Source organism: Macaca fascicularis, chromosome 7 (assembly GCF_037993035.2).
Source record: "Macaca fascicularis isolate 582-1 chromosome 7, T2T-MFA8v1.1".
Taxonomy (NCBI): domain Eukaryota; kingdom Metazoa; phylum Chordata; class Mammalia; order Primates; family Cercopithecidae; genus Macaca; species Macaca fascicularis.
Genome location: NC_088381.1, coordinates 50,773,964 through 50,797,231, shown reverse-complemented (window position 1 = coordinate 50,797,231; position 23,268 = coordinate 50,773,964). Strand labels below are relative to the sequence as shown.

The window sequence follows — 23,268 nt, the reverse complement described above, 5'->3', positions numbered from 1 at the left end:
GATCAGTTTTACTTAGCTTTTTATCCAGAGCACTCAGGATCGTGCCTGAGTAGCTGAGTTAATGATTTAATTGAATGGGAGAATAAATGAAGCAGTCTTAGACCTCATCTCACTTCCCTCTCTGTATGTATGACAGAGATTTGTGCATGCCCCTTATCATCTCCTACCCTGAGTTCCTTTAGGTCAGGGTCAATATCAGATTCTTCTGTGGTTCCCTCTCCCGATGCCAGTTCTGCCATCAGTTGGCACTTGGTATGTGCTCAATATTTGTTGCATGGATCCAAGGAGTTGGCTCTGCTTGTCTCCAGCATCACTGTTCTCCACCTTAAGCATTGCTTGCTCTTCTACTCAGGTCCTATCTGGCTCTAAAGCATCCTTAGTCATTAGAAGACGACAGTAATTAGACCAACCAAATTGGAATCAGGAGCTGGGAATTGGAATTTGGACTCTGACCTCAAATTTGGATGCTCCCCGCTTCTGAGCTACAGATTCCCCAGACATGAAATCAGAATACAGTCAACCTCTGGCTTTCACCTCCTTATTAACATAATGAATCACCATCCATATGGAAGTCTTCCGCGGACACAATTCATTGTCTCATTTACTGTTTCTGTTCTGCTTGCCTGCGGCACTGCAGAAGCCCTTTTAAATCAAAATGCCTTATTATCAGCCTCTCTCCACTACCCACTACCCTAGCCCAACCTAGGAGAGAGTTAAGAGCCTCTTCCCTTTTATCTATTGCCCCTAGGTCTTCATGGAGTGGGAGGTGGGCAATGTTGAGTAGGGAAGGTGTGGAGTAAGGATGGGGCCCCTTGCATATTAGGGTGGCTTCATTCTAAGATCTGCAAGAAGTTTCCGAAGCAAATGTTTAGAGCAAGGGACATAGACATCATTTAGAATTATATATGTCTCTATTCTTCCACATTAACCACATAGGCAACTGAGAATTCACTGCAATTTTTCCTCGAGAAGATGAGGATCAGGTCGGGAATTGGAAATATCTGAGGGCTAAATTCAACCTGGCTTCTAAAATGAACATGGTGAATATAGATCAACTACCGAACTTCTTTTAACCTCTGGCATCCTATCTGTGAATTGGAGGTGATAACCCTTCCCCAAATGAGCAAATACAGTTTAGTCATATTACAAAAGCCCCATAGCAACCACATGGAGGCTTAATATTTAAACAGAATTGCAGGACTCTGTGACTGAAGCAAAAAGGGCTTTTATTCCATCCCTCTTTCTTCTTTTTTCAGATTCTGAAAGGGAATTACATGTGTCCATCTTTTTCCAGGGCTGAATGATCCTTACCATGTCCATTGATTTACATAATTGCCCAAGTGCCTTAGATTCCCGTATATTGCTTTTCTGTTATGTATTTTCTCATCTCTGATGGGAATTCAGCTTTCTGCTTTAAACTTCTGTACATGGGGATTCTTCAGGGAAAATATCATTTTAGGTGTTTGCATTAAAGAAGTCCAAGAAGGGAGAAAACCACTCAGTCCATTTTTCTCTGCAGAATCTGGCTGTCCATTAGCTGATGTGGCTGTGGTGTGAGGAGAGAGAGGAGACTTGGAGGGGCCTGGGGAAGACCTCTCATCCGTGAGAAAGCTCATAGGCTTTGGTGCCAGAAAGACCCGGTTCAAATCCTGGCTCTGCTGCACACCAATGATATGACCTTGGTTGAGAAAGGCAGTCTCATGCATGTGGTCTTTTAACCTCTGCTCAGCCCCATACAAATGGCCTTGAGCCAAAAACACTTGCTTACCAAGAGATAAAGAGCTCTCATAGCTTGTGTTGGGCTTATCGCCTTGTGTGGGAATATGTTTTTCCTGTTCCAGACTCAGTGTGTACTCTTTTGTTCTGCTTAAGCTTGTGCGTCATGTGGCAGGCACCTGGCCAACCCCGCTGTTATATCTGTTCCAGGTGGGGAGGAAACAGGGTCCACCCCCTGCTGCACAAGAGGGAGGCATGCAGACCATCACCTTATGTCTGCTGTAGGAAGAGACCCCTGGCCATGCAGGACTGAACCTGCGATTGTAGCTGATCTTGCTCTGTCTCTTCTCTGTGTGAGTAAAGTGTTGTTCCATCTAGTGCCTGCATGAGTCGTGTCTTTCGTGGCGACACCTATAAACCATGGAGTGGGCTGGCATCCTGGTTCTGCTGCTCCTGTTGGCGGGCATTGTTGTGCTGTTTGCCATCCTCCACACATTGCGACTTCTCTACCCTGCCCGAGTCTCGGCATCTTCACATGTGCCATGAGGATGGTAATGCTTTACAGAACTGAAGGCTAACTGAAGCAGTGTACGTAAAGAGCCCAGCATGGCCCTGGAGTGCAGGGTAGTTATTATTATCCTCAGCATCACCAGTATTATTACCAATGCATGGTAGTTATTATTATCCTCAGCATCACCAGTATTATTACTAATGCCTAGGACTTGTCCACAAAAATCACTAGGAAAATTTCCTTCTGTGAACTAGACTCACGTCAAGATGCTGCCTGCTTCCATGAGGCTTGTAGTGACATCCATGTACAAGTTCAAAGACCCTCTGAGCCAATTTCCACTTCTCTGCATGTCTCTGGGAACCTAGGGGACCAGGATTACTATAAAAGCAGGTAAGGCCAGTATTAAAAACCAGGTTCACTCCAGTCCCCTTCACATCAATGCAACAAGACACAACTCTGTAAAACACCGTGCAACTCTGTCTCCGTTAACAAGTATCAACCCCTTCAAAGGATACCTACCCATGACTGTCTAAGTCTGCGGCACTTTAGATCTTGATATAAATCACGTGCGTTCTGATTTTATTTCATTGCAAAATGCCAAAGATCTTCCATGCTGAAGCTGTACTTTTCTCTTTACCCCTCTTTGTGGGGGACCAGGGTAAGTTTAGATTTTTGGCACCAGGCTTTCTGCCCTCAACTTCATGGAGCATGGCATTTCTGACAATGCTGGAGATGGCTGCATGTCATGTGTCACTAGCATGGGATAGCAGGGACGGGGAGTGGTGGAGACCGCTCCTTTCTGAGCACCAAGGTAGTTGGATTCCCCAGAGCAATAGCCAGCCCAGCCACCCTAGAAGTCCCCTGACCTAGTTGGAGGGCTAAGGAGTTACTGCACTTTGGGCCATCTCTAAGGTCTTGGGGAGCCCACCTCCTAGGTAGCTCTCTTGCATTCCAGAAATAACCCATAGGAGCAACTCTGGACAAAAGGGGGACACTCAGCTGTGGGCAGCTGAGGCGGAGCTCCTGAGTGCTCTCTCCACTCAGTGGGGCTTGCTCCATAAGGGGTCTTCCTCATGGTTGTACCTGTCACCTGTCCCCCAGCCCAGGCTCCTGGGTCACCACAAAAGCAGGTAGCTCTGAGTCACCAAGCCCAGGCTATGCCTTTCCTGCTACCCATATCTCCTGTTCATTCTGTCCCCAAGTCTCCCTCTTGCCTATGGACCTCCCAACTACAGCTGCCTTTTATTGGGCATTTGCTGTATACCTCCAGTGAAGTGCTTTACCTAAGTGAGTGCCAGCCTTGAACACTGTGAGGCCAACAGAAGCTCAGAAAGGTTAAGTAACTTACCTGGGATTATTCAGCCAGAACGTGGGGAGCCAACAACCTTCCTAGCTCTGCCTAGCTTTGCCACTAGCCAGGCCGTCACAGTGTCACGTGGAGCTGCCTCCCCTATCCTGTTGGCAGTGGTGGGCATCGTGGAGCTCCTAGCTGGCTCAGGGGACTGTAATCCTACAGCCCAGTGGGGAGGGTGGGGGGAGTTTGCTATAACTCCCTCTCCAGATTTTAAAATAGTTATTCAGTCTAAAAACAGACTAAGTGGTGCTGGTTGGAGGTGGGGGTGGGGAAGTATTGCAACCTAGATTATAAAGAGGATGGAAAGAGTGAAATGGAGAGGAAAAAGGACAAGAAACTCCAGCAAATGCCAGGGACTACTGATGGAGAGAAATAACGTGGCTAATTACATCTCTGAAGACCATCCATTCCAAAACAAATTTTTAATGAAAAAATAATGCATTTTCCCTGCAACTTAAATCTGGGAGTGAAGGGAAAGAGCAGAGTCTCCCAGTGGGCACTAGAGTAGCTGTGCATGTGCAGGGGTGCCTCTGACCATCTCACCTTGATGAGTTGCTTCACCAGCATCCTCATCCTGAGGGTGACCACACAGCAGTCTTCCCAGGGAAGCTACAGGAGCGAGCCAAGGGAACCTCACACACCAAGCATCTGGGCTCCAGGACACCGGGTGCAGACCAAGGTCTGTAAATCCAATTCCCTCCCCCACCAAAGCTCGCGATGTTTCTCTCCATCAGCTCCAGGAGGCCTTCTCTGGTTATTTTCCTCCGCCCACCTCTCCTTTCCATTCTCTCCATCCGGGAGTTCCAGATCTTAAATCTATGGGTATAAAGTTGAGGTCCTTCTGCGAAATAAACGCTCACCTCTAACAAGCTAAACAGATCTGTTTGGTAAGTGTGATTTTTTTGGAGAAGAGGAGCTCCTCCACTCTCCCCTCTTTCTAGCATAATCTGTAGACCAGAATAGGGAGAGAGAATCATGAGTTTTAGAGTCAAACAGACATGGGTTCAGATTCTGGTCTTATAACTTACTTGTTATTTGACCCAACTTAAGTCATTTAATTTCTCAGACTCAATTTCCTTATCTGTAAAAGGGGGTGCTTCGTAAAATTATTGTGTGGTTTAAATAATGTCTGCAAAGTGCTTTGCACCGTATCTAGTATATTCACCCTTGCAGTAAACAGTGGTTGTTTGTGTTATCACTTGTTTCAGAGCACAACAAGGCTAACCTTGAACTCCTCAAGATGCTTGCTCCTGGGATTCTCCAGCTGCAATCAGCATCCCCCACCCCCACTTGCCTGCTGTTGCCACATGGATCAGACAGCAAGGACCATGGAGTACTAAATTTGCTGCTGACCCTTGACCTTGGATGGAATATTTGGCCAAGATTCAGCTCTTCCTCCAATGTAGAAGAGGCAGAGAGGAAGGAGCCAGGAAGAAGTTCCTCCAGGCAAAGGGAAAGTGGCAAAGTTACTCAAGAGCTCACAGGTACCCAGCACGCATTGCCCATGGGCACACATATCACTCTGCAAGCTATACATGAAACTCCTGAAATTCAGGAGTACACAAACCTCCATAAAATGCAGGACCACATGCTTCAATATTCACTCTCCAACATATTCAGATCCACAGAAATACGAATAGCCCCACGTAATGTATGTACAAGCACATATATATCATGCTGCAACATGCCTACACCTACATGTTTCCCCCCAAACAGCATGAAATCAATCCGGGCACCTCACTTCTACGCAAAACTTGCACTCTGAAGTGTGAACATTTGTACACACACGCAAATACACCCACCCTGTAGGTCCAAATACCTGGGCAGGATGCCAAGAATGGCACCCCTGGGCCTTACCAGTCATGGCAGCAATTCACAGATGATTCACTTTCCTGGAGAGATCCCAAGCTGGGGGCCACTGAGGGGCCTGGGCAGTGGGCAAAGGGCTGACCCTGGGGACTTATTAGGGGTCAGGGTTCATGAGGGCAGAGCAGGAGACCCCAGGAGCCTGGAGTGATGGAAGGGACACACGAAGCTGGGGCTGGGGAAGGAAAAGGAGGAGGACACTGACACCCTCAGTCCTAGAGGCAGAGAAGAGGTTCAGATCTGGCCTGGTGTGCTCCAGTGTCGGGCAGAAGGAGGGAGACTGGAATTACTTCTTTCTCACTTCATTCCTCATTTTTTCCCTTTTCTGGAACTATTCCATCCTCTATACCCTGGGAGACTCTGAGTGGGCCCTGGATCTGGCCTGACAGTAGACCTGTCAGTATCCTGGAGACCAGATACAGGAAGCTTATTACTGAGCTCTCCAAAGCCTGATGCCTGGAAGCAGCATCAGCTCACTGGGTTGGCTTGGAGGAGCACGACTCCTGTGGCCTTTGCCCTTTGTCTTTGGGACCTCCTCTAGGGGCAGGGGGCCAGGTGGAGGATCTCACTTCCTCTGTGTCTGAAACTCTTTCATTCATCCAATGAAATGGGGAGGGGCTACACCTGCATGGGGTAAACCCCTGACCCTTACCCAAACTCACCAGCCTGCTATGGTCATAAAGACACAACACCCAGAGGCAGGAGGTCCAGGACATTCCTCCCACGACCCCTTATTCCCACCTCGACTCCTCCCTATCCTGCCCCATGTCCTGTTCTCTTCTTCTCCCAGCCTTTCAAAGGCAGAGTGACCCTGCAAGCCCTCTCCTCTGCTGTCGTCAGTCCTCGAACAAGCTGGAGGAAGCCCTGATGGGAATTGCTCCTGCCCCTCATGGGCAGAGCCTGCAGACTCCGGATGCTGCTCCACTAGCCAAGCAGCTCTTTCCACTAATAGATTGTGCAGAAAAACACTTGGCCAAGATAGGAAGGAGTCAGTGAGGTCAAGGTTATGGGGGCAATTCCTTTGTGAGAGGATCGGAGAAAGACAATTCTACAACCTGAAGGCACAATGAAGTCTGGCCCTGGCCACAGTCTGGTCTTGACTACAGAGTTTTAAGTTGAGTCCTGAAAAACATTTGCAGCAACTCTGCTTCGTAGATGAGAAATTAAGCTCCAGAGAGGGGCAGTAACTTACTCAAGGTCACACAGCAAATCAAAGGCATACCGGTAACTAGAATCCAGTCTCCTGCCTCCTATCCCGGTTATCTTTAGATCGCAGCAGAAGGCAATGTTTTAAAAGTCAGACTGTGAGGAAAAGAGGAGTACCCAGGTTAGCTAAAGTTTGATGAAGGAGCCCTAGAAGGTCTTATTTCCTGGTGCATAGGTATTCTTTTTTTTTTTTTTTTTTGAGACGGAGTCTCGCTCTGTACCCAGGCTGGAGTGCGGTGGCGCGATCTCGGCTCACTGCAAGCTCCGCCTCCCGGGTTCACACCATTCTCCTGCCTCAGCCCCCCGAGTAGCTGGGACTACAGGTGCCCACCACCATGCCGGGCTAATTTTTTTGTATTTCTAGTAGAGACGGGGTTTCACTGCATTAACCAGGATGGTCTCAATCTCCTGACCTCGTGATCCACCCACCGTGGCCTCCCAAAATGCTGGGATTACAGGTGTGAGCCACCGCGCCTGGCCGGTATTTTGTTTTCCTCCGTTTTCCTTCCGAAGCTGGGCCAAATGAAGGCCAGAAAGTGGCAGATTCTGTTCATCCCTGGGATGGAGGGGTACAGGGAGGCAGGGAGACGGGGAGACGGGGCGGGGGTGGGGGAGGAGACAGGGCTGGGTTGGGCTTTGCCTCCTCTGTTCCGGTCTTCTCTGAGAGAGTAGCAACCTCAGTGGCTGCAGGAGCACGTGATGCCACTGTGCAAAGAGGCTGAGATAAGAAGAAGGATTGATCTTTTTTCTGCTTCAAAGAGAACAGAAACCCTCTCTGTCATGGTAGTTGATCAAAGTCACTGCAGAGGATATTTAATATGCCCTACCCTGCTTCCACTCTGGGTCCCTGGAGGTAGGAGTCCCACTTCTTGTCATGCTAAGACCTTCCTCCAAACCTTACTGCAAACTATTGAGACACCTTCCCACCTACCTTCCAGCTAGGGTCCCACTGCAGCTACCAGAAGCCAGGAGTTCAAATTCCCTTCTAGCCTTTTTTCCAGGCGGCTTAGCCTGAGACCAGGGCCCAGTCAGTGGGAACTGATATCATCCCCATCATACAGATGAGAAACTGAGGCATAGAGAGGTTAAGTAACTTCTCTAGAGCAATAAGCTAATTATCTCTTGGGAAACCCCCATTCTTGCAGGGTTATATGGCCTTTGTCTGAAAGCCCCTGTCTGATGGTAAAGACGGGCTCCTCCCTCTAGAGCTGCCAGCTCATGTAACATAGTTACAACCCCAAAAGACTATGGAAATAACCTCTGTGAAAAAGGAGGGATGGGCTCTGTTTCAAAAATGTCTTAATTTAAAAAATCTTGAAAAATCCAAATCTTTAATTTCACTTTGCCTCCCTGGCGGGGCAGAATAGATTTGTCTTGCACCTTCTCCTGCCCCTTCACAAACTATACCCAACTCCATCTGTTTGCAAATAGTGCTTTGTCTTATATGTGAAAACCCTTAAACACTCATCCATTGAATAAATGCAAATTTCAAAGTCCTTAGCCAGGCATTCAAGGCTCTGGAAAACCTTGAGAGGCCATGTGGCCTACTGATTAAGAGCATGGGCAAACTTCCCTGGCCAGCATCCCAGCTCCTCAACCTCACCATTCTTTAACCCATGAATTTTTTATGTGTTGCTTAATTTCCAGTATTTGAGAGATTGTCCAGATATCTCTCTTTTATTCATTTCGTTTGACTTCATTACAGTCAGAGAACATACTTTGTATGATTTCTATTCTATTAAGTTTGTTAAGGTTTGTTTTATGACCTAGAATATGGTCTATATTGGGGCAACTTGAAAAGAATGTGCATTCTGCTGTTGGTGGTGAAGTGTTCTACAAATATAAATTAGATCAAGTTCATTGGTAGTGTTGTTCAGGTCTTCTATGTCCTCACTGATTTTCTGTGTACTTTTCCATCAGTCAGTGAAAGATGAGTTTTGTTAAAGTCTCCAAGTATAACTGGGTTTGTTTATTTCTCCTTTTACTTCTCTCAGTTTTTTGCTTCATGTATTTTGAAGCTCTATTGTTGGACACATATACATTGAGGATTGTGACAACTTCTAGATGAATTAACCCTTTTTTTGTTGTGTGATATTCCTCTTAATCTCTGATAAATTTCCTTCTTCAGAAGTCTACTTTGCTTTAAATAAATATAGCCATTCCAACTTTCTAAAAAAAGTTGCATGGTATTTTTAAAAATCATTTAATTTTAACCTATCTATATCATATTTAATGTGAGTTTCTTATATATAGCATAGAGATGATCTTATTTTTTAAAAATCTAATCTGACAGTCTCTGTCTTTTAATTGGTGTGTTTAAACCATTTACACTTAATACATTCGTTGATATGGTTGGATTTAGGTCTACCATTTTATTGTTTGGTTTTTGTTTGTCCCATCTATGTTTTATTTCTTTGTTTCCCCTTTTCTGTCTTCTTTTGGATTATTTGAATATTGTTTTAGTATTCCATTTTTCTTTTTCTGTTGCCTTTTTTACTATATCTTTTTGTATTTTTAAGTGTATTTTTAAAGTATCTTTTGTACTTTTTAAAAATTTCTAGGGATTATAATACAAATACCTAATTCTTCATGGTCTATCTAGAGTTAATATTTTACTGCTTCAAGTGAAATATAGAAACCTTGCAGCCATATAGGTCCTTTTCCCTCCTCCATGCTGTACTCGTTATATACATCTATAAACATTAAAAACCTCATTATACCGTGTTTTAACTTTTGCTTTCAGCTGTCATACATATTTTAAAGTACTTAAGGAGAAAATAATTTATTATGTTTACCTAGCTTTATAATTTTGTCATCTTCTTTTACTCCTAAAGTTCCAAGTTTTGAGTGGGAGTATGACCTTCTCCAAGAGAGTAGCAGCAGCAGTGGGCTACAGGAGCAACTCAAAATGAATAAGAGAAAGACATCTGGAAAAATCTCCCAAATACTGGAATTATTTCTCTTTCTCCTGAAGAATTTTCTGTAGCATTTCTTTTGCAGCTGGCATGTCAGCAATAAATTTTCTTAGTTTTTCTTCATATAAAAATATATTTACTTTGCCTTTAAAAAAGGTTTTGGTTTTTTTTTTCATTTGTTTGTTTGTTTTCTTTTGTTTTTTAAGTGGGTATGGAATTCTGGGTTGACAGCTCTTTTCTTTCAGCATTTTAGAGAATTTTTTCCATTGTCTTCTGGTTGTGATGGTTTCTGATGACAAATCTGAAGTCAATTTAATTGTTCTTCCTCTATATGTACTGTATTGCTTTCCTCTGGCTGCTTTTAATTTTTTTCTTTATCCTTGGTCTTCAGCTGTTTAAGATGTCTTTGGGTGAGGTTTTCTTTGAATTTATTGTTTTGGGGGTTTCTGAATATACTGAGATTGCTGAATCAATACACTTATGTCTTTTTACCAAATTTGGGATGTTTTCAGCCATGATTTCTTCAAGTTTTTTTCTTCACCAAGCAAGCCTTTTCTTCTCTTTCTATGGAAACCTAATGACAAGAATATTCGACATTTTGATATTATCTCACAAGTCCATGAAACTCTATTTTTTCTTTTCAATCTTTTTTTCTCTATTGTTCAGATTAGATAATTTCTATAGATTTATTTTCAAGTTTATTGATTCTTTTTTCTGTCATCTTTGTTTTGCAGTTGAGACCATGGGGTGATTTTTAAAATTTCAGTTATTGTATTTTCTAGCAAGAAAATGTCCATTTTATTCTTTTTAAAATGATTTTCAGGTTCTTTTTTGACAGCTTCTATCCTTCCATTCATTTCAAGATCATTTTTTCTTACTTGTGAACTATGGTGATAATATCTGCTTTAAAGTTTTTGTGTGATAATTCCATCATCTGGATTATTTCAGGGCCAGCATCAGTGAATTATCTTTTCTTTGAAAATAATTGAGATTTTCCTGGTTCTTTGTGTATGGAGTAATTTGGGGCATTTTGAATATTACGTGATCAATCCTATCTGGTTCAGACCACAAGTCCTGACCTGCTTTCTGCTTTGGATCAGTTCTACACATGCCCTGCTCAAGGATGAGTCCAGGACTTCACCCACAGATTTAAGGAAGTCTTTTCTTTAGCACTCCATGATTTCCCTTGCACTCTCTGGCGCCCAGAGGCCCTTTTCCTGGTCTTTGTGCTGCAAGGCTGGAGTTTTTCCCTCCCCAAATTGTTGCATATTTCCCCTGCCTGGGGTCCACCTCCTGGGTGAAGCAAAAAGATGAAAGAAAGAAAAACCAACAGAGTTTTCCCCACACCTCCATAGGGGCTCCCTTTCCCAATTCTGGCCAGAGAGAAGGATTTTCCTCATGGTTTTAGATCTTGCACTACCAACATTACAGGAGTATAGTTTCATGATTGGGGCTTTCCTTGAGACATACCCAGGAGAGTAAAAGCGAGAACAATTGGGGCCATTCTCTGACCTGCAGTGTCCCTGTTCCCAGTCCTCTGGCTAGAAGGAAAAGTTTCTCTTGGAGCTTTTTTTGCTTGTCAACTGTGTAGTGGTATTTTGGCCCTCTAGCATCCAAGCCAGGAGATATTGGAGGGAAAATACCAGAAAACTCACAGTCATATTGATCATTCTTTGAGCATTTATTTCCCGCAAATCTGCCTGCTCTTATTTATTTTTTTCAGAGTTCTTAAACAGTGTTGTATGCATTCATTCCAGGGATAGTTTTTGTAAGCAGTGGAAGAGAGAGGATGAAGTTTGCCTACTCCGTCTTAGCTGTAATCAGAAGCCTGTAGACATGTAATTTTAAGTTGAAAGGTATGGGAGAATGTAACAAATTTTGCAAACAGTATTGCAATATTTAAGATAATGTAAAAAGTCATTCTATTTATAAATTTAATTAACTTATTTATTTATTTATTTTTATTTATTTATTTTTTGAGACGGAGTCTCACTCTGTTGCCCAGGTGGGAGTGCAGTGGCATGATCTCAGCTCACTGCAGCCTCTGCCTCCCGGGTTCAAGTGATTCTCCTGCCTCAGCCTCCCGAGTAGCTGGGATTACAGGCACATGCCACCATGCCTGGCTAATTTTTGTATTTTTAGTAGAGATGTGGTTTCCTCATGTTGGCCATGTTGTTCTCGAACTCCTGACCTCAAGTGATCCGCCCACCTTGGCCTCCCAAAATGCTGGGATTACAGGCATGAGCCACCACACCCAGGCAGTATTTTTATAAATTTAATTTATTATATTTACAGTGGATTTTCAAGTACATGATAAGAAGATTTTGCTTGTTCTATTAGATATTTAAGTTACATAGGAAAATCAAATATATTAAATGTTTAAATGTAGCTGAAATTGTTTAAGCAAATTTAATTAAGTTGTAAATGGCACTGATTGTTTAAAGGAGTAGCTTTTTCAATCTGAGTTAATCAAACTTTAATTGAAGAAAAAGTGAAGGTCTTGTTCTTATTTTATTGCATTTATACATAGAACAATAAGACGGGTAAGTGGAGCTTAATCCTTCCTTCTAAAAAGCTATGTTTTTATATGCGTATCCTTAATCAATTGCATATTAAATTTTAAAAGGTAGCTATAAATAGTATTTCTGTGTGCACAAGCCCCCACACACTCACCAAAAAAGCCTCATCTACAGGGCGCTTCCTTCCAGCCCTCTCAAGCAACTCTCACTGTCAGAGAGATGATTTTCTCTCCATCTGAAATCCATGGGTAGTGCAGACTGTAGAAAACACAAGCTTTTGGAGACAGACTGAAGAGGAACTTTACTCCTCTGTGCCTCAGTTTCCTTATGTATAACATGCAATAAAAAAGACCTGTCTCGAAGATTTGTTTTGAAGATTAAGTGAGGGAGTTTGCATGCAGTGTACGTATATGTAAAGGGCTTAACAGAGAAAGCTCTAGAAGTAGGCACCAGTTAGGCCGGGTGCAGTGGCTCAAGCCTGTAATCCCAGCACTTTGGGAGGCCAAGGCGGGTGGATCACGAGATCAGGAGTTCGAGACCGGCCTGGCCAACATGGTGAAACCCCGCCTCTACTAAAAATACAAAGATTAGCTGGGCGTTGTAGCGGGCGCCTGTAATCCCAGCTACTTCAGAGGCTGAGGCAGAAGAATCGCTTGACCTGGGAGGCGGAGGTTGCAGTGAGCTGAGATCGTGCCACTGCACTCCAGTCTGGGTGACAAGAGCAAGACTTCATCTAAAAAAAAAAAAAAAAGTAGGCATCAGTAAGAGAAGAAGTTATTATGACGCAGGTCGATAACTTGAGCCCAAGAGTTTGAGACCAGGCTGGGGAACATGGCGAAACCCTGTCTCTACAAAAAATAAAAAAATTAGCCAGGTGTGGAGGCACATGCCTGTAGTCTCAGCTACTGTGGAGGCTGAGGTGAGAAGGATTGCTTGAGCCTGAGAGGTCAAGAATGCAGTGAGCCATGATTGAGTCACTGCACCCCAGCCTGGGTGACAGAGCGAGACCCTGTCTCAAAAAAAAAAAAAAAAAAATTATTGCTGTTGCTTGTGGTGCTATTCTCTGAGCCAATTCCCGGAGGTGCCAGGCCCTAGTCCTCACCCTGGAGGAGGTTGTGAGAAAGCCAAGGTGAAGCAAGGGCCCACAGTGGGACCCTCACTCCTATCCTGCCTACATGACTCCTTCCTCCCTGGCCCAGCCATTCTTGACAATGCAGACAGTTCTCTGGTGTGGGCAGGTGGTGGCTGAAAGATGCAGAACTCAGGCCTCAGAGAGACTGGTGTTGAGACCCCAGCTCTGCCACTTCTTCATGGGTGGTTTAGAGAAGTTGCCCAGGCTCTCCAAGCCTCTGTAGCTTGAAGATACCTCATTGTGGGGCTGGATTTGAGTACTGAATGAGGCACTGTGCAAAGTCTCCAGCACCATGCCTAGCACACAGTGGGCTTGTACACACAGTGGTCATCTTGCATCTCCACAGTTTTATTCCAAAATGGATCCCTTGTCCCCATTTTACCTAGTTAACTTGTCTGCACTGACCTAGGTTATTCAGGTAGCGAGGCTACACTGACTCAACTGAAGAGCAGGAGGCCCAGCTTCTAGTCCTGGGCCTTGAACTGAGGTCAAGCTCCTTCTCTTTCCTGGGACTCAGTTTCCTCCTCCCTAGGTTGATGTGACAATTCCCATTCTGCCCCTCCAAGCCTCACGTGGCTCAGACAATGTGTGGATGTGGAGGGCTTAGTTCTGAGGGGAAGTAAGTAGTCACTGACAGACCCAGGAGATGTGTGGAGAGTAACTGACGGACCCAGGAGATGACAGCAAGTAACTGACAAACCCATAAGATGTGTGGACAGAGCCAGATTCTCTGGTGTCCTCTTTCCTGACAGGAAGTTGGATGCCTTGTCCGGATAATTGGCCTCCATTCTGGCAGAAGCAGACAGCAGCTCAAGGGCTTGTGTTCTTAACCACCCATTCATCAATCTGGCATTTCTTCTTTCAGAGCAAAAGCTGCTATGACAGAAGCAGAAGGGGACACCTGGGCCATTAGTACCATCCCCATGTCTGCCTCAACGTCCTCCGGCCCCCAGCTACTGCTGGCTTCCAGACTGTGGACTTCTATGCATGGGGTCTGCTCCTTAGAACCAGGATAAGCAGGCAAGAACATGCCTTTGGAACAAGGTTCTCCTGCCTCTAGAGCTGTGTGACCTTAATGTGCCAAGCCCATGCTCACCACACAGCGATCGCGTCCTTTATGGCCCAGCTCAAGCCTCTCCCTTCCTCCAGCCCACGCCACCCTCTCCCTTCTCTGAGCGTCTACACTCCACACACCAGCTTCTGCTCACACTCTGTCCCACTCCAGCCTCTCACTCTTCTCTGGGTGATTCTGTACCCAGGGAGAGAGCTGGAGGGAAGGTCCCTCTCTATGTCCCTGACAGCCCTGCCCCAGGATGGGCTCAGAACAGGTGCTGAACCTGTGCAGGGACCGCTGGGGCTGCTGGCTGGGAAACATGAGGCGGGGAGCAGAGGCCAGGTCCTGGCTGTGTTTCCCAAAGCCTGGGCTGCAAAGAGGTTAGCAAAGAGGGGACAGTGAGGCCGCAAGCACACTGGGGACCACCTTTCTGGACTCAATAATGAAAACATCTGTGTAAAGTGCTTGATGGTTTCAGAAGGTCTTTTCCATCCTGCAGCCACTTGACAGTGGGAGTTATGACCTTTTACCTGCAGAAGAAATATCCAGGGTCCAAAAGAAGAATTGGAACTTCCAAGGTCACAAAGATATCAAGGGAAAACACCCAGACTAGAACCCAAGGCTCCAGACTTTCAGCCTTAGTCTTTGCCTCTAGCATTCACAGGGGTGTGGTGCGAGGAGATGGCGTGAGAACAGAGCAGTGAGTGAGCAGCTCCTCTGCATCCACAAACAGCCTCTCCCTGCTTCCTTCAAGCTTATCTGCTGGAAAGAGGGTCGGACGAGGGAGGAGGCAGAGCCCGAGAGGCTACATCGTGTCAGCCCCTCACTGTCTGTGATGGGTGCAATCTGGAAGCCCCGGTGGCCTAGCCCTCTACCCTAGGGCTGCAATAGAGCCCTACCCTAGGGCCACAGAGACCCCATGAACTTCTGCCCCAGACTTCTTCCTGGTATGCCAGGGAGATGCATGAGGTGAGCATCTCTGGAGCTTTCCCACCTCCTTGAGTGAGGCTGGAGTGAGCAGCGGTAATACTGGCTGGAGGAGAAGCTCTAGTTCAGATCTAGCCTCCCTTCCTGCACTGTATCCCAGGAAACTTTGTTCCCTAGGTGTGAACCTGGCTGGATTCTGGCTTCTGAGATCTTTCATCCTGGTTTTCAGTGAGCTGGAATGGAAAAGTCTTCTTCTGTGTGGTTAAATCTGCACTGGCCCATTTTCCCTTTCTCTCTCTTCTTCTTACTCGATTCTAGGGGATGCCAAGGGAGGAAGACACAGCCAGTCAGCATTCCTTCCTAGGGGCCCAGCAGAAGCTTCCAGGAGAGAGCCTTGGATGGTGTGTGTGTGTGTGTGTGTGTGTGTTTCCCGAAGATTGGCCAGGCCTCTCTGATCAGACAGGCAGGGACCCAGCCTTGACCAGTAGAGCTTTCAGAAGAGATGTCTCCCAACACCAAGGCCTCCTTATCCCACTGGCAGGTTCAGAAAGTAGAAGATGCTGGCAGTCAAAAGAACCCAGGCCAGCTCATTAGCCACCACTATCCAAAGGACTGGCCAGGCTGCTGGGAGGTGGGAAGCTTTGTCACACAACCCAGGCCAGTAAGGAACCAGGCCAGAGCTGGCAGCCGGAGGACCAGATCCCTGAGCACACTCCATAGATGCTCAGCCCTGACAGGGTCTGGGGAAATTAGTCAGCTTGGCCCCTCATTATACAGATGGGAAACTGAGGCTCAGAGAGAGGCAAGCCCCTGGCAAATGTTGCAGGGCAAGGTAGGCACTGAAAACAGGTCTTTGAATTTCAGTGTGGGCTTTTTACATAGCACCATGTCTCATTGTTCTGAAATCAGTAGATGGAAAGCTTGTTCATCTTTATTCATTGCCTTCTCCAAGGATACTTTTGGGTACCTGGGCTAGTGCTGAAGCTTGGGGGGACCCAGGATTACGTGAGAGCCACTCGCTTAGTGGGGCCTCCCTCCCTACTTAGTGGTCAGGAGCCATGGCATGGATTGATAACTATGAAAGGGGATGTGCTGCAATAAAGCTAGCGGCAGAGCACAGGGGGATACAGGAAGACAGGAGACAGAAGGGGAGATTTTACTCACTTATACCTTACTTCATTCCCAAAAGATTGATGGTGGCAGAGAGGCTGTGAACCTACAAAGTTTTCGGGGTATGAGCTGGTCTTAAAGGGTGAATAGGATTCAGAGGACAAGATGAGGATGGGTCTTCCAGGAGGAAGGAACAGGTTGTGCAAAGACACAGGACATGTGTGAGGTCTCATAGAGCCCAAGGTGGCTGAGGCAGAGGGGGCAGTGGCAATGCTGAAGGAGTGATGGTCCTGTTCAGATGGCCAACCCATCGTGGGCACCACTGTGGATGAGCCTGACCTTCAAGAGGCTGGTCGCCTCGGCCTCAGTCACTGTTGTTGTATAACAAAGTCCCCAAAATTCAGTGGCTTAACATAGTAGGTATTTAACTTATTATCCTGTGGGGCAGAAATTTAGTCTGGGTTCTGCTGGGTGATTCTTCAGTTGCAGATGGGGTCACTCCCTCTGGAGGTCAGCTGGCTATTGGCTGACCTAAGCTAGCCACAAGCAGAGACACAAGAAGGCAGGCTCCAATGTGAAAGCCCATTTCAAACTTCATTTTGCAGCATGTCTGCTAGTATCCCATTGGCCAAAGCAGGTCACATGGCTGGGTCAAATCAAGAGGTGAGGTAGTGACGTAACCACTGTCCATAGTGGGAGAGTAATACAAAGGCACGCCGCAGAGGGCAAAGACAGAGGGAGCAGGAAGCACTAGGCTATCAGTGCAATGCAGTGCACCAGTCATTGGCCACCCAGCCTTGGCTCGGGTGTCTACACTCACATCCGCAGAAGGTGCAGAGCATGCCTCTGGAACCCAGCTCACATCCTGCCTTCTCAAGGGAACCCTCCTTGCTGACTCTGCCCTCAATTTAGCTTACACGGTCCTGTGAGAGCTCAGTAGTTCTGTGCGTGTGTGTATGTGTGTGTGTGTGTGTGTGTGTGTGTGTGTGTGTGCATGTGCGTGTATGTCTGCCTCAACCATATGGTGGGAACTGGTGCAGGGCTGCCTATTTTTCACACTACATGCTGGGCTGTGGAGCCACATGGGTGACTTGGAAATGACCCCTGCCCTCCGTGAAGCCCAGTTTCCTGTAGAAGACACACCTGCCAGCAGTGACAGCCCAGCATGGCAAGTAGTGAGATCAGGCACACGGGGCACAGAGACAGCCCAAGGGAGGCACAGGCCCAGCCCAGCCTCCAGGAAAGGCTTGCTGAGAAAGCAAAGCTGGAATGGAGTCTAGAAGTTGAGTAGAAGGTTAGGATAGACCAGTGCCTGTAGGCAAGAGTGGGAGGATTCTGTCATAGCTGGGGACAGCATGGCACAGGTACAAGGGCGAGAACAGGTGGACACGTCTGAGGAGCAGCCATGGTTGCCTGCAGCTGAGTTCAGGAGGGGACCTTGGATGCAGAGGTGGGGAGGAAGCTGGAGAGGTCGACAGGAGCCAAGTCATTGAGCCCTGGATGTCAGGTGAAGGATGAGTGGAAGCAAGAATGTGAGACTGCAGGGCCTGACCTGCATATCAGAAAGCCGGCTCTGGGTGGCTAGGGCAGAACAGAAGCCAGAAGATCATGGGCAACAACAGTCCCGGGGGAGATGAAGAAGACCAGAACCCGGCAGAGGTGCTGGAACCAGAGAAGAGAGAGTGGATTAGAGAAGGGATTTCGACTCTTCAGGCCTTGGTGACCTGCAGGATGTGGCGCTCAAGGCCCGGGGCTGAGGGTTTTGGGGGTCCCCTGGAGTCTAAGGGCTGGCTCTGGGAGTCTGCTGGTTAGAAGCCATAGAGACATGGGGCAGGCCAGCCCAGAGCCAGGGGTCTCTAGAGGTCAGGGTACCAACAGGCTTGGGGTCCTTGACTCTGCATAGCAGCTCTGGGCCAAGGCAGCCTGGCACACCCAGGCTCCACCACCTGCTTCCTCTTAATCTGGCACACCCTGATGTGGTACTGCTGACAAAGAGCAGGGCGAGCTTGAAAAAGCCACCAAAGACAGGCAGTATCAAAGCACCTTCCCAACTGCTCTTTCCCCAGCCCCAAAGCCAGCTTCAGATGCCTCTTGTGCCACAGGCCTGAGGGGCACGGTTGTTCACCAGGGAGGCCCTGAGTGGCATGTCCGTCCCCTGAGGAGCTTCAGAGGTGGCCCTGCCAAGTCGGCCTCCTGTTTCCCCCCAGGAGATGGGGTCTCAGTCCTGCCAGCCACCTGGGAGTTTTTGATGTTTTCACCTCTGAGCCTCTGGCTGACACCAGCTCAAAGAGCATTCCTTCCTCCCTAAGGCTTCCTTTCGTCCCTGGGCTCCCATTGACTGAGAACTTGTCACCAGCTGTGCCCACCTGGCCCAGAGCCAGGGCTTCTCTGCTCTGCTGAGGTCCCAGCCAGGTTGAGTCTGGCTCAGTGTGCAGGTGCCTTGCACGGTCTCTCCTGAAGAGCTGGTTCTATCTCTCAAGCAGCTGCTAAGGGCATTGAGGCCCTGGGATCTCAGATGAAGAACTCTCTGAGGAAGAACTGTGCTGTGTAGAAGTGTTTTTTCCCCTTCTTTTATTGACAGGCAAGAGCTGTGTTTCGGAGCAAGCCCTGACTAGGGAATCAGGGGGCCTGGCTTCCTACCCTAGCCCTGGTGATTTGACTTTGTGTAACCTCTTTGGGCTTCTGTTCTTGCAACTCTAAAATGAGATTAATAAGACTGGTCTATGAATTGAATAAGATAATACATCTGAAAATACTCATGTGTCTGGCTAAGTTTTTAAATTTATTGATTTAATAATACACATAAGAAGTTACCATGTACCCCTTATTTCCAGTACATGGGGAAGCCCAAGAAGGGAATCCACTGAGGGGAAGGACCTCCGGAGAGTTTGCAGGCAGGTCCTATTATTGCCCCTACTCCACACTCAGTGTCAAAGAGCACAGTCAGGTTAAATCCAGCCAGCAGGTACCATGATGGGAGAGCTCGGTGCCGTGAGTACACAATAGCTTACCAGGGCTGCAGTGCCTGGGGCAGGAGACAGTGGAGGGGGCTCCTCTGGAATGAGGAGAAGACAGAGAAGAGGCTTTGGTCTATGAATCCTGAATCTCTTGATTGACAAGGAGCATGGGCTGCTGGTCTGACCCAGTGTCATAAATTTGTTTTAAGGTAGTTGCTGTCTCAGCATCCATTCTAAGGCTTAATATAAATTATTTAAAACCCAAAAAATTTCCCTTCCCCATGTAGTTGTTTGCAATATAGCCTGCTTGTTCCTCATCCCACTGACCCAATACCACTGGTCCCACAGCTTCTGACCATGATGAAACCTAATGGTCAACACCAGAGTCATGTAAATGAGTCCCCCCTTCGTGTGTCTTTTCTCTAAACCAGCCAATCCACAACCCCTGTGGGAAAGCCCAAATGATAATACTATAGGCTTTAATAATGGCAAAGTCCCATAGGTCCCCTCTTTCTCTCTCTTCCCCCTGCCCCCAAGCTGAACTCCCTGTCACCTTTGGACTTCCTTTGGACACCGTTGACACCCCTAACCTATCTGGGACCTGAAAGTAATAAATTTCTCATCCTTCTGCATTTTAATTTCACGTCCTCATTGTGTCTCACACACGCAAACCTAACTTTCCCCCCATCACGGCTCTCCTAGAGAGTAGCTATCTTGGCTTATGGCCAATCTCAAGAGACAGACCTGGAGACCAAATTACAGTGAAATTCACCACACAAGGGAGACCAAATGGTTCTACGCTGCAGGCATGGGGCCAGGTCTCTTTGGGGCCAGGATGGTGGGGAGGCCTGGCCGTGGGCCTCTTGGGCATTTTGGAGCCTTTGCTGCCACAGATTCACCCTGGAAATGCCAGCCCTTCTTTTTCTGCTGAAACTGGAAGCCTGGAGGACAGAAGTCCCCAGCCTCTAAAGCCAGAACTGGGAACCTGGGGCACAGAAACTGGAGGTACAGAAACTGCAAGTGGACCAGGAGATAGGACAACTGGAATGTGAATCCTCTCTTTGGCCTTTAGAAGCAATCCTTGGGTTCCTGGGCAGGGTGAGCAGGGCGAGCAGGGCAGGTCAAGATGCAGAAATGGTCAGAGAGAAGCAGAGAAAGGCAGACCACACTTCAGGGCTCTTCAAAGTCAGGGACCTGCAGATCGCTTCTTCTCCAGAGCCCAGCCAGGGCCTGGTACAGTGGAGTGGGGAATAAGTATTTGTCAAGTTGATTTGATAAGAGAGATCTAGAGTGAGATCCAGCCACAGAGATGGGGGCAGCTGGAGAGACGGAGGAGCTGAGAGGTGAAAATAAATGCATACTCAGGTAGAAAATCCTAGAGAGATAATGGAAATGGAGAAGGGAGAGAGGAGAAAAATAAAACTGAGATGGAGGAGAGAGCAAGAGAGAAAATAGTGCCTTCACCAAGTCCCAAAATAGCAGCTGCTGGTGCCGGCAGCCTGCCCTGAGATGGCCCTTTAATTGGGGCTGAATTCAGCACTCTCTGAGCCCAGTGCTTGTGTGTGGGTGTAGCTGTGTGCTGGTCCAAGGTTGTCAGAAAAGGCCCAGCTGGAGTAAAATGTGTGCCCAGGGTGTGGCTTCCCTCCCTGGGCTCCCCAAGCCCCTTCCAGCTCCCACCCTACACACCCAGGCCACAGATGCCACAGTGGGGGAGGAGCACCTGTTCTGGGGAGGTCAGGGCTTCTCCAGCTTGCCCGGGGAGAGGGGAACAAGGATTTGGGGGAAGTAAGTCTGAGAGAGCAGGAAGATGCTTGAGGGAGTGGATGATCATTGCATTTGGGGAAGAGATCATTGTCAGAGAGTTGGATACTTAGAGTTGTTATTTTAGGGACAACTTATACTTTCATAAAACTCTCTTAACAGGCTGATTGTCTTCTCACATCCTCTCTTCCAGATGCTAGCACCCAGTTGTGTGGCCAAAGCAGCCATAATTTAAGGTACCACCTCCTCTCCAATCCATTTACCTATTGCTTAGGAAGAAGGGCTGATTCTGCTGTCTTATGGGGATACATTCTGTGCCCCAGCCAGGTATAGAGGTGGCCTGGCTAGGTTCCATTTTCCTTTAGGATGCAAAGAAAACACCTGATAGTCTTTGCACTATGAGGAATCTTCTTTAGATGCCAAGAATTTTCCAATGATGTGAAGAAGAAGACTAGCATACAGGGAGAGTTCAGTTGAACGACCACCTTCCCGCCTCCCTGATCCATCACATGAAAAATTTGCAACGTTTTCTGTAGATTTATACCACACTTGTACTTGTGATGGCCAATACTATTAAAATGTCATATTTCAATATTAAAAATATTAATTGGCAATTTGTTACAAAATGCCCTCAGACTCAAAAGAAGGGAAGGGAATTTATATTTGTTGAGCACATATTTATATGTCAGGAACTGTGCTTTGTAAATGTTTTTACTTGTGTTGTATGACTTAACCTTCATAATGGGCCTATGATGTCTGCATTACCATTTCTGCTTCCAGATCTGGGAACAGTGGCTTGGGGAGATTGGGGAACTTGCCCAAGGGCACCTACCTAGTACCTGGAGGCACTGGAGGCAGGATCTGCCTACCTTCAGAGTTTGTTTCACTATGCCAGAAGACCCAGAGGACCTCCGGGTGGTGGGGCTACTTCTAAGAGCAAGGCTGAGGACTGTCATAGACTGTGGCGTGAACAGAGTCTTTCTGAAGAGTTGTGGGAAATTAATAAACAGGGAAGCTCCACTCCGCCTTGTTGGGCCTCATCTGAGTAGCCAGCCTGGTGGCCATTAGAACCCTGATCCCACAGGGCCAAGACTTTAGAGATGTCACAGGTTGGGGTTCCCTGGAAGCATACTCTGAGAAAACTAGTATGCAGAAAGCATTAGGAAGTGGTCTCAGGACCAATGCCTGTAGGGGAAGGGAGGAGGCAGGATTGGGCAGAGGGAAAAGTTGGGCAGCAATGCAGTTTCCATGAGAGCCTCCACCGATTCCATAGGAGCTCTGAGGTTGGGAGGACCCTTCAGAGTCATCCAGTATTGGGGTGAGGGAACTGGGCCCTAATACCCTGTCTTTGGATGTGGACTGCCCTGGGAAGAGGGTGTTATCTTAGGCACGGATGCTTTCTTCAGCTGAGACAACTCCCAGAGGGGCTGAGAGATGAGAAGTGTCAAAAAATCATCTTCCTGGCAGCTGGGAGAGTAAGCCCTTTAGTTCTTCAGGGGGCATATGGGTGGTGCAGCACAGCACCTGTGACAGTGCTGCTGGTGGGGAGGTGGCTGGGGATGGTGTTCTTCAGGCTTGGTGAGGCTAACTCCAGGATGCACAGATAATTCCAGGGAAAGTACCATGAATGAGGATTCCCAAGGGGCAAGGGTCTTACAGTTTATGGGAAAAGGGGAAGGAAGCTTGGCTGAGAAGTTCTGGAAGGCAGACTGAGGTTTGAATATGCTCCCTCTGCTCCTTGTCCCAATAGTGCCAGGGAGAAAGGATGCCCAAGGTGGGATTCTGGAAGGAGAATCAAATAAGGACAGAGCCATCCCTTGGCTAACATGTCCCCAAGAAAGACCCTGATTTCCTAACCCTTTGTGGAACTACATTGGGTGGGAGGAAAAAAGGGAGAAAATGGAAGAGACAAGTGAAGGACAAGTTGGTCTTTCCTCCAGGCATTCACATTCTGGCTGGGGGTGCGGCTTCATATGTGGGAGCAGGCAGAGAAAAGCACATGGTGTGCTCTCGGCTGTCTTGGATGGTGCTGCCAGTTTTTGGGGTAAATTAATTCAGAGAAGGGAGCCAGCAAGGTGGGAAAGTCAAGGAGAGATCCTCAGAACAGAAGAGATTGAGGATAAGCTTTGAATAACGGGGAAGAGTCAGGCAAGCAGGGATCTCTCTCCTGAAATGCACCCCTCTTCCTTGCCCTGCGCCCTTGTTTGTTGGGGGAGGGGTGCAGTGGGTCACGTACTCAC

At 47.3% G+C, this 23,268-nt stretch overlaps 1 protein-coding gene across 1 annotated transcript in view; it reads right to left on the bottom strand.

Moving 5' to 3' along the window:
- The window catches only part of TBC1D21 (TBC1 domain family member 21), a 137,432-nt gene that overhangs the window by 15,432 nt on the left and 98,732 nt on the right, over positions 1 to 23,268 (bottom strand). The window lies entirely within an intron of this gene.